Source organism: Ailuropoda melanoleuca, chromosome 11 (genome assembly GCF_002007445.2).
Source record: "Ailuropoda melanoleuca isolate Jingjing chromosome 11, ASM200744v2, whole genome shotgun sequence".
In the NCBI taxonomy this organism is placed as follows: domain Eukaryota; kingdom Metazoa; phylum Chordata; class Mammalia; order Carnivora; family Ursidae; genus Ailuropoda; species Ailuropoda melanoleuca.
This window is the reverse complement of record NC_048228.1, coordinates 15,991,591-16,004,774: the sequence shown is the minus strand read 5'-3', so window position 1 is coordinate 16,004,774 and position 13,184 is coordinate 15,991,591.

Genomic DNA, 13,184 nt, shown 5'->3' with positions numbered 1-13,184 from the left:
TCCTTTTTCTCCACATCATCACCAATACTTGTTCTTTCGTGTCTTTTTGATTCCCACCATTCTGACAAGTATAAAATAATAGCTCATTCTGGTTTTGATTTGCATTTCTCTAAGAGATGTTCTTACATCTTAGCAAGCATTTTGTTATGTGTCTTGTGGCTATCTTCATGTTTTCTTTAGGGAAAAAAAAAAGTCTATTCAAGTCCCCTGCCCATTTTTTAACTGGATTATATGTGGGGTTTTTGGTGTGGTTATATAGCTTCTTTATATATTTTGGGTTAATCCCTTTTTGCATATATTCTTTGCAAATATCTTCTCCCATTCATTAGATTGCATTTTTGTTTTGTTGATGGTTTCTTTGCTGTACGAAAACTTTTTATTTTGGTGTAGTTCCTATAGTTTTTGCTTTTTCTATTTGTTTTTGTTTTGTTTTCATTTGTTTCCCTTGCCTGAAGAAATATATCTAGGAAAAAGTTGCTAAGACAGATATCAAAGAAATTGATGGCCTATGTATTCTTTTAGGGGTTGTATGGTTTCAGGTCTCACATTAGGTCTTTAATGCATTTTAAGTTTATTTTTGTGTTGGTGTTAGAAAGTGGTCCAGTTCCATTAATTTGTATGCACCAATACAGTTTTCCCAGCACCATTTGTTAAACAGACTGTCTTTTTGCTATTGAATATTCTTGCCTACTTTGCATAGATTAATTGATCATGTAAGTGTGGGTTTAATTCTGGGTTTTCTATTCTATTCTATTGATCTATGTGTCTGTTTTTGTGTCTGTACCATACTCTTGATTACTACAGCTTTGTAGTATAATTTGGAGGCTGGGGGACTATGATACCTCCAGCCTTGTTCTTCATTCTCAGGACTGCTATGGCTATTTGGGGTCTTTTGTAGCTCCACACAACTTTTAGCATTATTTGTTCTAGTTCTGTGAAACATGTTATAGATATTTTGATAGGGATTGTATTCACAGATTGCTTTGGATAACATGGACATTTTGACAATATTAATTCTTCCAATCCATGAACATGGAATTTCTTTCCATTTGTTTGTGCTGTCTTTAATATCTTTCATTCATGTTTTATACTTTTAGAATGCACATCTTTCACCTCTTTGGTTAAATTATTCCTGGGCATTTTTATTGATTGTGCAATTTTAAATGGGATGATTTTTTTTTAAATTTCTTTCTGCTAGTTTGTTATTATTATATAGAAATGCAACCAGTTTCTGTGTATTGATTGTATCCTGCACTTTACTGAATTTATTTATGAGTTCAAAGAGTTTTTTGGATGGAGTCTTTAGGGCTTTCTATATGTAGTATCATGTCACCTGCAAATAGTGACAATTTCATTTCTACCCTACTAATTTGGGAGAATTTTCTTTCTTCCTCTCATCCTTCCTCCCTTCCTTCCTTCCTCCCACCCTCCTTTTTTTTTTTTTTTTTTTTTTTTTTTTTTTNATTGCTGCAGCCAGGACTTCCAGTAGGATGTTGAATTAAAGTGGCAAGAGTGGACATCCTTGCATTGTTCCTAAACTCAGAAGAAAAATTCTCAGTTTTTCACCATTGAGTATGATGTTAACTGTGGATTTTTCATATATGGCCTTTATTATATTGAAGTATATTCCATCTAAACCTACTTTGTTGAGAGTTTTTATCATGAATGGATGTTGTAGTTTGTCAGATGCTTTTCTGTATATATTGAGATGATCATATGGTTTTTATGCTTTGTTAATGAGCTGTACCATATTGATTTGCAAGTACTGAACCACTATTGTGTCCCTATGATAAATCCTACTTGATCATAATGAATGATTTTTTAAAAATGTATTGTTGAGTTAGGTTTGCTAATATTGTGTTGAGAATTTGTGCATGTATGTTCAGAGATATTGGCCTGTATTTTGGGGGGTGGGTGGGGTGGGTGGATGTTGGTTTGTTATTTTATTGTCTGGTTTTGGTATCAGGGTAATGCTGGTCACTTAGGCTTTGGAAGTCTCTCTTCCTCTTCTAGTAACTCTTTTTTAAATGTTTGGTAGAATTCACCCATGAAGCCATCTGGTCCTGGACTTTGTTGGGAGTTTTTTTATTATGGGTTCAATTTCATTGCTGGTGATCAATCTGTTCACATTTTCTATTTCTTTTTTATTCAGTTTTAGAAGGTTATATGTTTCTAGGACTTTATTTCTTGTAGTTTGTCCAATTTGTTGGCATATAATTTTTCATAATAGTCTCTTATAATCCTTTGTATTTCTGTGGCATTGTTGGTTCTCCTTCATTTCTGATTTTATTTGAGTCTTCTGTGTTTTGAGAAATCTGGCTAAAGGATTATCAACTTGGTTTATCTTTTCAAAAACAAGCTCCCAGATTCATGGATCTTTTTTTATTTCTTTAGTCTCTATTTTTTTTCTAAACTTTATTATTTCCTTCCGTTTACTAGCTTTAGATGTGTTTTTTTTTTTCTTTTTTTTAGCTCCTTTAGGTATAAGGTTTAAATTGTTTTTAGATTTTCTTCTTTCTTGAGATCGGCCTCTATTGCTATAAACCTCCCTCTTAGAACTGCTTTTCCTTCATCCTACAAATTTTGGACCATTGTGTTTTCATTTTTTTCCCCAGAGAGAAGTTTGAAAAAGGAGTTATATTTAAAACACATGTTAAATGGTAGATATGTCCAGTTCTTTTTTTTGTTTTGTTTTTAATTAATTTCCAGTTGTTAACATATAGTGCAATATTAGTTTCAGGTGTATAACATAGTGATTCAACACTTCCATAGATCACCCGCGATCATTACAACAAGTGTACTCCTTAATCCACATCACCTATTTCTCTCATCCATCCACCCACCTCCCTTCTGGTAGCCATCAGTTTGTTCTCTATAGTCAAGACAGTCTCTTCAACAAATGGTGTTGGGGAAACTGGACAGCAACATGCAAAAAAAATGAAACTGGACCATTTTTCTTACACCATACACAAAAATAAATTTATAATGAATTAAAGGCCTAAATATGAGACCTGAAAACATAAAAATCCTAGAAGAGAACAAAGGCAGTAATATCTTTGATATCAGCCGTAGCAACTTCTTTCTTTTGTTCCCTTTATCATTATGTAGTGTTCTTACGTCTTGCCACAGTCTTTTTTTTCCATAATAATATTTTTATTATGTTATTCACCATACAGTACATCCCTGGTTTTTTATGTAAAGTTCGATGATTCATTAGTTGCGTATAACACCCAGTGCACCATGCAATACGTGCCCTCCTTACTACCCATCACCAGCCTATCCTATTCCCCCACCCCCTCCCCTCTGAATCCCTCAGTTTGTTTCCCAGAGTCCATAATCTCTCATGCTTCATTCCCCCTTCTGGTTACCCCCCCTTTCTTTCTCCCTTTCTTCTCCTACTGATCTTCCTAGTTCTTATGTTCCATAGATGAGAGAAACCATATGATAATTGTCTTTCTCTGCTTGACTTATTTCACTTAGCATTATCTTCTCCAGTGCCGTCCATGTTGCAGCAAATGTTGAGAAATCGTTCTTTTTGATAGTGGAGTAATATTCCATTGTATATATGGACCACATCTTTGTAATCCAGTCATCTGTTGAAGGGCATCTCGGTTCCTTCCAGGATTTAGCTATTGTGGACAATGCTGCTATGAACATTGGGGTGCATATGGCCCTTCTCTTCACTACGTCTGTATCTTTGGGGTAAATACCCAGTAGTGCAATGGCTGGACAGTCTTTGTTTAAAGTCTATTTTGTGTGATATTAAATATTGCTACCCCAGTGATTTTTTTTTTGGCTCCATTTGCATGGTAGATGTTTTCTCATCTTTTTACTTCAATCTGCATGTGTTTTTAGGTCTGAATGAGTCCTTTGTGAACAGTGTGTAGGTGGTTCTTCCTTTTTATCAATTCAGTCACATTACATCTTTTGATGGGAGCATTTAGTCCACTGACATTTAAGGTAAGAATTGATAGGTATGTACTTGTTGCCATTTTATTACCTGTTTTCTGTTTGTTTTGTAGTTACTCTTTGTTCTTTTCTTCTTTCTCTCTTCCCTTGTGGTTTGATTGCTTTGTTACGTGTTATGCTTGGATTCCTTTTTCTTTTCTGTGTGTGTATCTCTTGTAGGTTTTATTTGTAGCTATCATTAAGTTCATATATAACATCTGCATATAGTAATCTATATTAAATGTTGGTCACGTATGCTTGAACACATTTTGAATGCACAAAAATTGTACTACCCTCCACTCAATACATTTATGTATATGTCCTATTTTACATACTTTCATTTTCTTAGTCCCTTGACTATGTTTGTACATATAATTATTTTGCTAATTTGTTTTAACCTCCATAAAGATTTTATGATTAGTTTACTATATTATATGTTTGTATTTACCCATGAAATTTTTTCTTTCATAATTTTATTACTTCTACCGGTGGCCTCTTCTTTCCACTTAAAGAATTCCCTTTAACTTTTCTTGTAAAGGTAGTTTAGTTGTGATGAACTCCTCTTTTGTTTGGAAAACTATCTCACATTCTATTTGAATGATAACTTTGCTATTTAGAATATTCTTGGTTGCAGGTTTTTTATGTTATTTCAGCACTGAATATATCATGCCACTCTCTTTTATATATAAAGTTTTATATAAAGTTTCTGCTGACAAATCAGCTGATAACCTTATGGGGTTGCCCTGGTGTTTAACTGTTGCTGCTTTTAAGGTTCTCTCTTTATATCACTATATTTTGCCATTTTAATTAGCATGTATCTTGGTGTGGACCTCCTTAGGTTAATCTTTTAGGGGTTCTCTGTATTTCCTGGATCTGGATGTCTGTTTTCTTTCCCAGAATAGGGAGGTTTTCAGCTATTTCTTCAAATAAGTTTTCTGTCCCCTTCTCTCTTCTTGTTAGTGGGTAGGGATACCCCTGTTGTGGCTGGCTGTGAGGCCCAAGCAGGACGATTCACCTGTGCACTGTTCCTGTCCGGGTATGCCCAGTGGATGTTATGGGGCAGGAGCTGCTTTAGAGGGGTGCCTGCTAGGGTGAGCAGGCTGGTTGTTTCTGCAGGGGAATGCAAGAATGTGGTGTAGCACTAGCAAGGCAGATGGACAGTAGTCTCAGTTCTTATAGCCCCAGCTTTCCTAAATTTAATCCCTGCTCATTTTCAAAGACAGATGTTATGACATTGTAGAAATATTGACAGTACTGACTCCGTCTTTGTCCCTCCATCTTGTTCATGTCCATACAATGACCTCCCTTGGGGATATGAGTTCTGGGCCCATCGAAGGTTAATGCATGTCCTGACCAGCATGTGAGAGAAGGCTGTCGTGATCTTCTTGAAAGTTGTTAACTGGTAGAGATGACATAGTTTCTTCCCCTCCTTCCCCTCCATCACACAGATGGAACTGTGAGATCCTATAAATGGTCAATCCTTTGTCTTCACCACTATGACCTCTGCATATCTCCTTACTTCATAAAATACGTGGATTAAGGTCCAGAGTTTTGGAAAATGACTGCCTATTCCCTGGATCATCATCCCTTTCATGACCCGTCAGTAAGTTACCCTGAACAGAACCGTCTAAATGGTATAAAGTGGTTTGCTTCATTTCTTAGTCTCAATGTTTCTTCTCAGTTTTGAAGATACTTTATTGTTCCCTCTACCCTGCATCCACCTTCTAACATAGGATTTTGTCTTTCCAGTGCAGGTACCCTGGGAGGGGATTCCCTGATCTGCGGCTAGAACCCCTCATTTCTTATGAAAGGCCTCTGTGCCTGTGATAACACTTCTGCTTATAGGGCATAGGGCCACATTATGGATCCTAACCAGAACACAACTCTGCCTTTCCTACTCCTGTCTATATGGCTTTTTATTTATACCTTTACATGTGGAAGAACTGTTTTGCTAGTCTTCAGGTAGTTCTCAGAGATAGTTGCTCTGAAAGTAGCTGTAGTCTTGGTGTGTCCAGGGGAGGAGGTAATCTCAAGAACCTCCTACTCTGCAATCTCAATCAGCTTCTGTGATTTTTTTCTAGTTCTAAGGTAAATATAGCTAATGTATAACTTAACGGTATCTCAAATGCAACATGAAAATGCTGTACATTTTATGATCAGTCAGACTTTATCTAGAAATTAATTTTTTCCATAAAACTGTAATTTTTAGACATTATATATTTTAGAGTGTTTTTAAAAAGTAAACTTTTTTTTAAAAATGTTGCCTCAAAGCAATTCTAACATTGTGGTGCATCTAAACCCCATAGCATATTTCCTCTTCATTTTATTGTTAATACTCATCTCCTTGGCAATGCATGCTCATTAGCAAAGGTAAAAGGAACAGAAGCAGGAAACTGACTTTACTAGATATATGACTGATGATATGCACCTAAAGGCAGAAATGCAATTTCAAATTAAAAGTTAATGTCCATGGACAAACTAGGAATTTTGTTTAAGCCTTTTTCTTATTAAAAAAAAAGGGGGGGGGCTGTGCCTCCTAGCTGGCTTAGTCAATACAGCATGTTGACTCTAAATCTTGGGGTCATGGGTTTGAGCTCTACACTGGGTGTAGAGATTAAAAATAAAATCTTTTTTTAAAAAGTCCCTACAATCTTCTTAGTGTTTTACTATGAACTATCAAAATGTAATCAACTAACAGTGAAAATTATTCAGCCTAGATTCAAGCTCAGTTAACTTCGAGTATGAAGCATTTGAAGCTAAACTACAATTTATATTTTTAAAATTTGAAAATAACTCTAAGGTCTTCATTTTTTCAGTGTTCTTCCAAAGGTGTACTAAGGATACTTAATGTACTATTTCTGTGTTTAGTTGGACAAAACATTGTATTTTGATTTATTCAATACATTTTAGATATTCCCTCTTGATGTCTCTGAACTTTAAAGGTTTTACATTTTATAGGAAATTATACTGTTTTAATTAGACATATAAATTATAAAATTGCATAAAATTATGAGAACACTATCAAAGTAAATAATATGGATAATCTCCATTTTTTATAAAGTTCAACCCTAGTAGCTTATTTAATAATCTAATTAGTATTAAGAATTTAATAATTTAATTAGCTGTCCAATTGCTTAATTGATTGAAAATATATCCCTGGTAAAGCAAAAGTTGAAAAATAAGGTCAATATAATAGAAAAGTCTTGTGAATTCAGGAGTCATATGTTCTAAATTAAAATGAAGAGGATTTATGGTGTTAAGAATTTTAAATAGCATGATACTTCAGTTAACTGGAAACTTCCATTAACTAGAGTATAGGTTAAATACGGTTATTATAAATATTTCTATTCAATAGTGTAACTAGTGCCTTCTAGTAAAACTCTTTATGACAGAAACATTCTATACTGTTCAATATGGTAGCTACTAGCCAAATGTAGCTATTGAGCATTTGAAATATAAATACTGTGGCTGAAGAAGTGAACTTTGGGTTTTATTTAACTTGTAAATAAAATTGCATTTTGAGATAATTGTATGTAAACATGGAGTTGTAAGAAATACCGATACCACATTTATCTTTTGCCCACTTTCTCCCAATAGTCACATATTGCAAAACAATATTACATAGAGAATGTTGATTTTGATACAGTCAAGATACTGAATATTCCATCGCCATAAGCATCCCTCTTAATATCCTTTAACCATTTACCCAGTAAATGGAATCTGGGTTGTTTGGAGGTTATGGATATTGCTAATGAAGCTGCTATGAATGTTTTTTCGAATATTTTTTTTTTCCTGGAATAAATGCACAGGACTTCAGTTCCCAGATCTTATTATGCTGTGTTTAGGGTTTTTGTCTGTTTGTGATGAATTTGCATAGTTCTGATATTAGGGAAGGTCACAAAAAGGATCAGAATGCATCCCTTAGTCTTTACGTTTGGAAGAGATTATGTAAAATTGCTATTAATTACTTTGGATATAAGACCCTTCAAGTGTTTCTATTTCACCTTTGTTGAGTCACATACTTTGGGTCTTTTTGAGGACTTATTCCGTTTTCTATGTTGTCTATTTTTAAAGTAAGGTTCATAGTATTCCTTTGTTTTTTTAATAGCTGCAGGATCTATAGTAATGCTTGTTCTTTTATTCTTAAAATTGGAAATTTGTGTCTTTTAACTATTTTTGACAGTCTTGCTAATGGTTTATCAGCTTTGATTTTTTTGAAGAGTTTTACATATCTTTATTTTCAATTTCACTGATTTATGCTGCTCTATTATTTTAATGATTATTGCCCTCCTGCATTTTTTTTTTAATTCTCTTTTCCTGGATTCCTGGTGAGGAACTCAGATTTATATTTGAGAATGTCGTTCTTTTCCAGTGTAATAGCAGACATTTTCTTAGTCCTTCTTTAGCTATGTGATATATTTGATATGTTTTTAATTTTCATTCAGTTTTGTATTTTTAATTTTTGAGATGTCCTGTTTGACACATGGGTTATTTAGAAGTGTGTTCTCTACTTTTATGTATTTAGACATTTTCCTGTTTTATTTCACTTACTGACTTTCCAGTTCACATAATACATGAGTAAAAATCATATCTCAGAATAAACAGAAAAAAACATTAGATGAAATTCAGCATTCACTTATGATAAAAACTCACAACAAAGTCAGTAAACAGGGAACATACTCCATAATAAAGTTCATATATGACAAATCCACAGCTGATATCATATTCAATAACGAAACACTGAAACCATTTCCTCTAATTTTAGGATTATGAAAAAGATACCCACTCTCACCACTTTTATTTAACATAGTATTTGAAGCCTTAGCCAGAGCAAGAAAAATAAATAAAAGGCATTCAAATTGCAAAGGGAAAAGTAAAACTGTCACTATTTGCAGAAGACATGATACTATATATAGAAAACACTAGAGACTCCACCAAAAACCGTTAGAATAAAAAAATTCAGTAAGTTGCAGGATACAAGATCAATACACAGATTCTATTGCATTTCTGCACAGTAGCAACAACCTATCAGTAAGAGAAATTAAGAAAACAAAACACTTCTATTTACCATTGCATCAAAAAAAGTAAGGCAATTAGGAATATATTTTTTTCATTTTCTTAATTTAAATTCAATTAATTAAATACAATTTGGCAGAAATAAAATATAATTTGATTTCAGAGGAAGAGGTCAGTGATTCATCAGTCTTATATAATACCCAGTGCTCATTACATCGCATGCCTTCCCTAATGTCTACCACCCAGTTACTCCATCCCCCACCCCCACGCCCCTCCAGCATCCCTCAGTTTGTTTCCTATGATTAAGAGTCTCTTATGGTTTGTCTCCCTCTCTGGTTTCATCTTATTTTTTCCTCTCTTCCCCTATGATCCTCTGTTTTGTTTCTTAAATTCCACATATAAGTGACATTATATGATAATTGCCTTTCTCTGATTGACTTATTTTGCTTAGCATAATACCCTATAGTTCCATCCATGTTGTTGCAAATGGCAAGATTTCATTTTTTGAAGGCTGAGTGGTATTCCATTGTGTATGTATGTATGTGTGTGTGTATGTATGTATGTGTGTATATATCACATCTTCTTTATCCATTACCTAGGAATAAATTTAACCAAAAAGATGAAATACTTGTGCTCTGAAAACTGAGACATTAAGAAATTGAAGGTGAAACAAATGGAAAAATATTGCTAAAATGTCCACACTACCCAATGCAATCTATAGATTCAATGTAATACTTACCAAAATACCAATAGAATTTTTCACAGAATTTAAGTAAAATTAAAATATGTATGGAATCACAAAGACCTTGAATTATCAAAGCAATCTTTAAAGATTTTTATTGATTTGAGAGAGAGCAGGAGTGGGGGGTGGCGCAGAGGGAGAGTGTCTCAAGCCGGCTTCACTGAGCATGGAGCTCAATCTCACAACCCTGAGATCATGACCTGAGCCAAAACCAGGAGTTAGGTGCCCATCCAACAATACTACTAAGGTGCCCCTCAAAATAATCGTGAGAAAGAAAAAGCTGGAGGCATCATGTTCCTTGGTTTCAAACTATACTACAAGGAACATTTACCATAACACTATGATACTGGCACAAAAAAGACACATAGATCAATGAAACAGCCCAGATATAAATCCACACTTATATGGTCAATCTAAAACAAAGGAGGCAAGGACATCCAATGGGAAAAGGACAGTGTCTTCAATAAATGGTTTTGGGGAAACTGTACCACTTTCTTACACCATGTACAAAAATGAACTCAAAATGGTTTAAAGACCTAAATGCAAAACCCGAAACCATGAAACTAGATGAAAACGTAGGCAGTAACGTGTTTGACATCAGTCTTATAGAAGATATATTATCTTAACATATACATTGTTACGTCTCCTCAGGCAAGGGCAACAAAAGCAAAAGCTTTTTCACCACAAAAGAAACCATCAACATAAAAAGGCAACCTACTGTATGAGAGAAGATACTTGCAATAATGGATCCAATAAGGTACTGATATCCAAAACATATAAAGAACTCATACAGCTCAATAAGGGGCAATCCACTTAATAAATGGGAAGAAGACCTGAATATACATTTTTTTTTTCAAAGAAGTACTACAGATGGCAAAAGGACTATGAAAGATCACTATCAGGAAAGTCCAAATAAAACCACAATAAGATAGCACCTCACACCTGTCCTAATGGCCACTATCAAAGAAGTAACAAGTGTTGACAAGGATGTGGAAAAATGGGAACCTGCATTCACTGCTAGTGAGAATATTAATTAGTGCAGCCACTATGGAAAACAGTATCAAGATTTCTCTATTTCTTCTTGTTCTAAATCCATTTTGTTAGGATTGTTTAATGCACTGCTGTGGGTTAAACTTTACATTTCACCTTGAGTAATTAATAGTATTTTGAGGTATAACTTTGTAGCACATAGAAACAAAAAAAATCTGTAGATGTGCACGCCCATATGTGTGAAAGTATATATCTATAAAGCACAGAAAATAATAATGCAAAAGTAGAATAATTAAAAATTTGTGGATCTGTGTAGCAGATGCAGAATTTTGTTGTACTGCTCTTGTAACTTTTATGGTTTAAAAATATTTCAAATAAAGTTTAATGTTTAAGCAATGAATTAGGCATTTTAATGATAAACTCAGTGCTTCATTATTCAAAATATTTCTAAGTCAATTAGAATACAGGAAATAAGTGAGTGTTTTCTTAGTTATATTTCTTATGAGAGCATGCCTCTTTTACTGTGAGTTATGTTATTTAGCTTCCTAATTCTTTTTTTTTTTAAAGATTTATTCGAGAAAGAGCATGAGTGGGAGGGGCAAAAGGAGAGGGAGAGAGAATGTCAAGCTGACTCCATGCTGAGCACAGAGCCCGAACAAAGCAGGTCTGGATCTCAGGATCTGAGATCACAACCTGAGCCAAAACCAAGAGCTGGATGCTTACCCAACCAACTGCGCCACCCAGGTGCCCCAACCATGAAATTCTTATTTAGCCTTTTAGACCCTAAATTTTATAAAAAGAATTTAACACTTTAGATTTCACATTAAAATTCTCTAATCAACAATAATATGCTATATGCAATTCAGAAAATATATAATTTTTTCTTTTATTGTATTTAAAGTACAGCCTATGGAACACTATGTCATTTAACAGAGAAAAGGACCCCTGTTTAAGCTAATTAAATATCCGTATCACTTTAGAGTCAAAAAGGCCATGTTATGTCCTTGTATATATATTTAAAAGGATATCAAATTAGGTTATAAATTTTAATGCAGAATTTAATTTTATTGTCTTGAATTATATTTAAAATATGGAAATACATGTTATTTAAAAGAATTATCAATACCATTTAACTGACTGTTGAGCACATAACCCTGTGTTTGTCTCTTTTCATCCCCTCTAGCATATACCTAAAGAATATAGAAAAAGAAAGTCTTTGTTTTGAGACTGGTTGGAATTTTTTTTTCTTCTATATTGACTCTAGTTAATATCATTAGTAAAATAGTCCTTTAATATAAAAAATTAAAATTGATATATATATATGAAAATGAGTAAAATTCCCATGGTTTTCATTTTCAGTTACATATAGTAATATATCCTAATTAGATTTCAACAGTAGTATCTACTGTTCTGGCCTTATATATGTTCTTAAACTATTATAAGCTCTAATACCACATCAAATCAATGTTAAAAACTTCCATTGCAGGCTCACTTCAACTGACTAATCTTTGCAGTCTAGAAATGTACCTTTAATTTGCTTTATTTGGAAATTCTGAGAATATCTGTATACTGGCACTGGAGGTATCCTTATATTCGACTGAGATCAGGAATGTTTTAAGCTCATGTGGACATAAAAGTCTTGCATTTTGTAAAACACTATTTCTCTGCTAAAAAATATTTTATGTATGTTTTGAACTTTCAGTGTTTTATTATTTCTTTAAATTTCAAAAAGAGAAAGTCTCTTCTAGCCTAAGTGCTCTTTAAACCACTGGCTTAGTGTAAAAACTTTAGGATAATATAAGAGTACATACTGAATTCTCAAAAGAATTAATTTCTACGCTTGGTATATTACCATTTATTAGTAGTATGATCTTGGTTAAGAATTCTTTGAGCTGTAGGTAATATAAAAGGTTGATAACACTTTCATATGGTTATTATAAAGATTGAACAAGATGACTTAATAAGGAACTATAGATATCATAACATGTTATTATAGACACAAAAATTGTATTTCCAAAGCATTGATAGAAGTTAAAAGGTAAGATGTGGAAAATACTAGAAATCCAAATGTTATATATAGAGATCAAAGATAATGGAATAGGATTCATTTTTGATGGGCACTTGTAACAAAAGTTTGTTTTTCAGAAAAATGTTATAAATAACTTTTTATCTTTGAATTTCCAATGTGAATTTTTTCATTTGATAGTTAATAGCACAGCCTGGAAAATCAGAATGTGGTTTAATCCTGTACGAACGTAAGCAAGTTGAAGTTTCTGAAGTTCTATTTTCTAATTAAGAATAATCATATATTCTCACTGTGTTGTAATAAATTTTAATTGCATATAATAAATGTAAATATAGATAAGTACCTTGAACAAGGGAGTGCCCAAAATGTTACTTATTATTACTAAATATTATAAATAGGTGCGCCTGGGTGGCACAGCGGTTAAGCGTCTGCCTTCGGCTCAGGGCGTGATCCCGGCGTTAT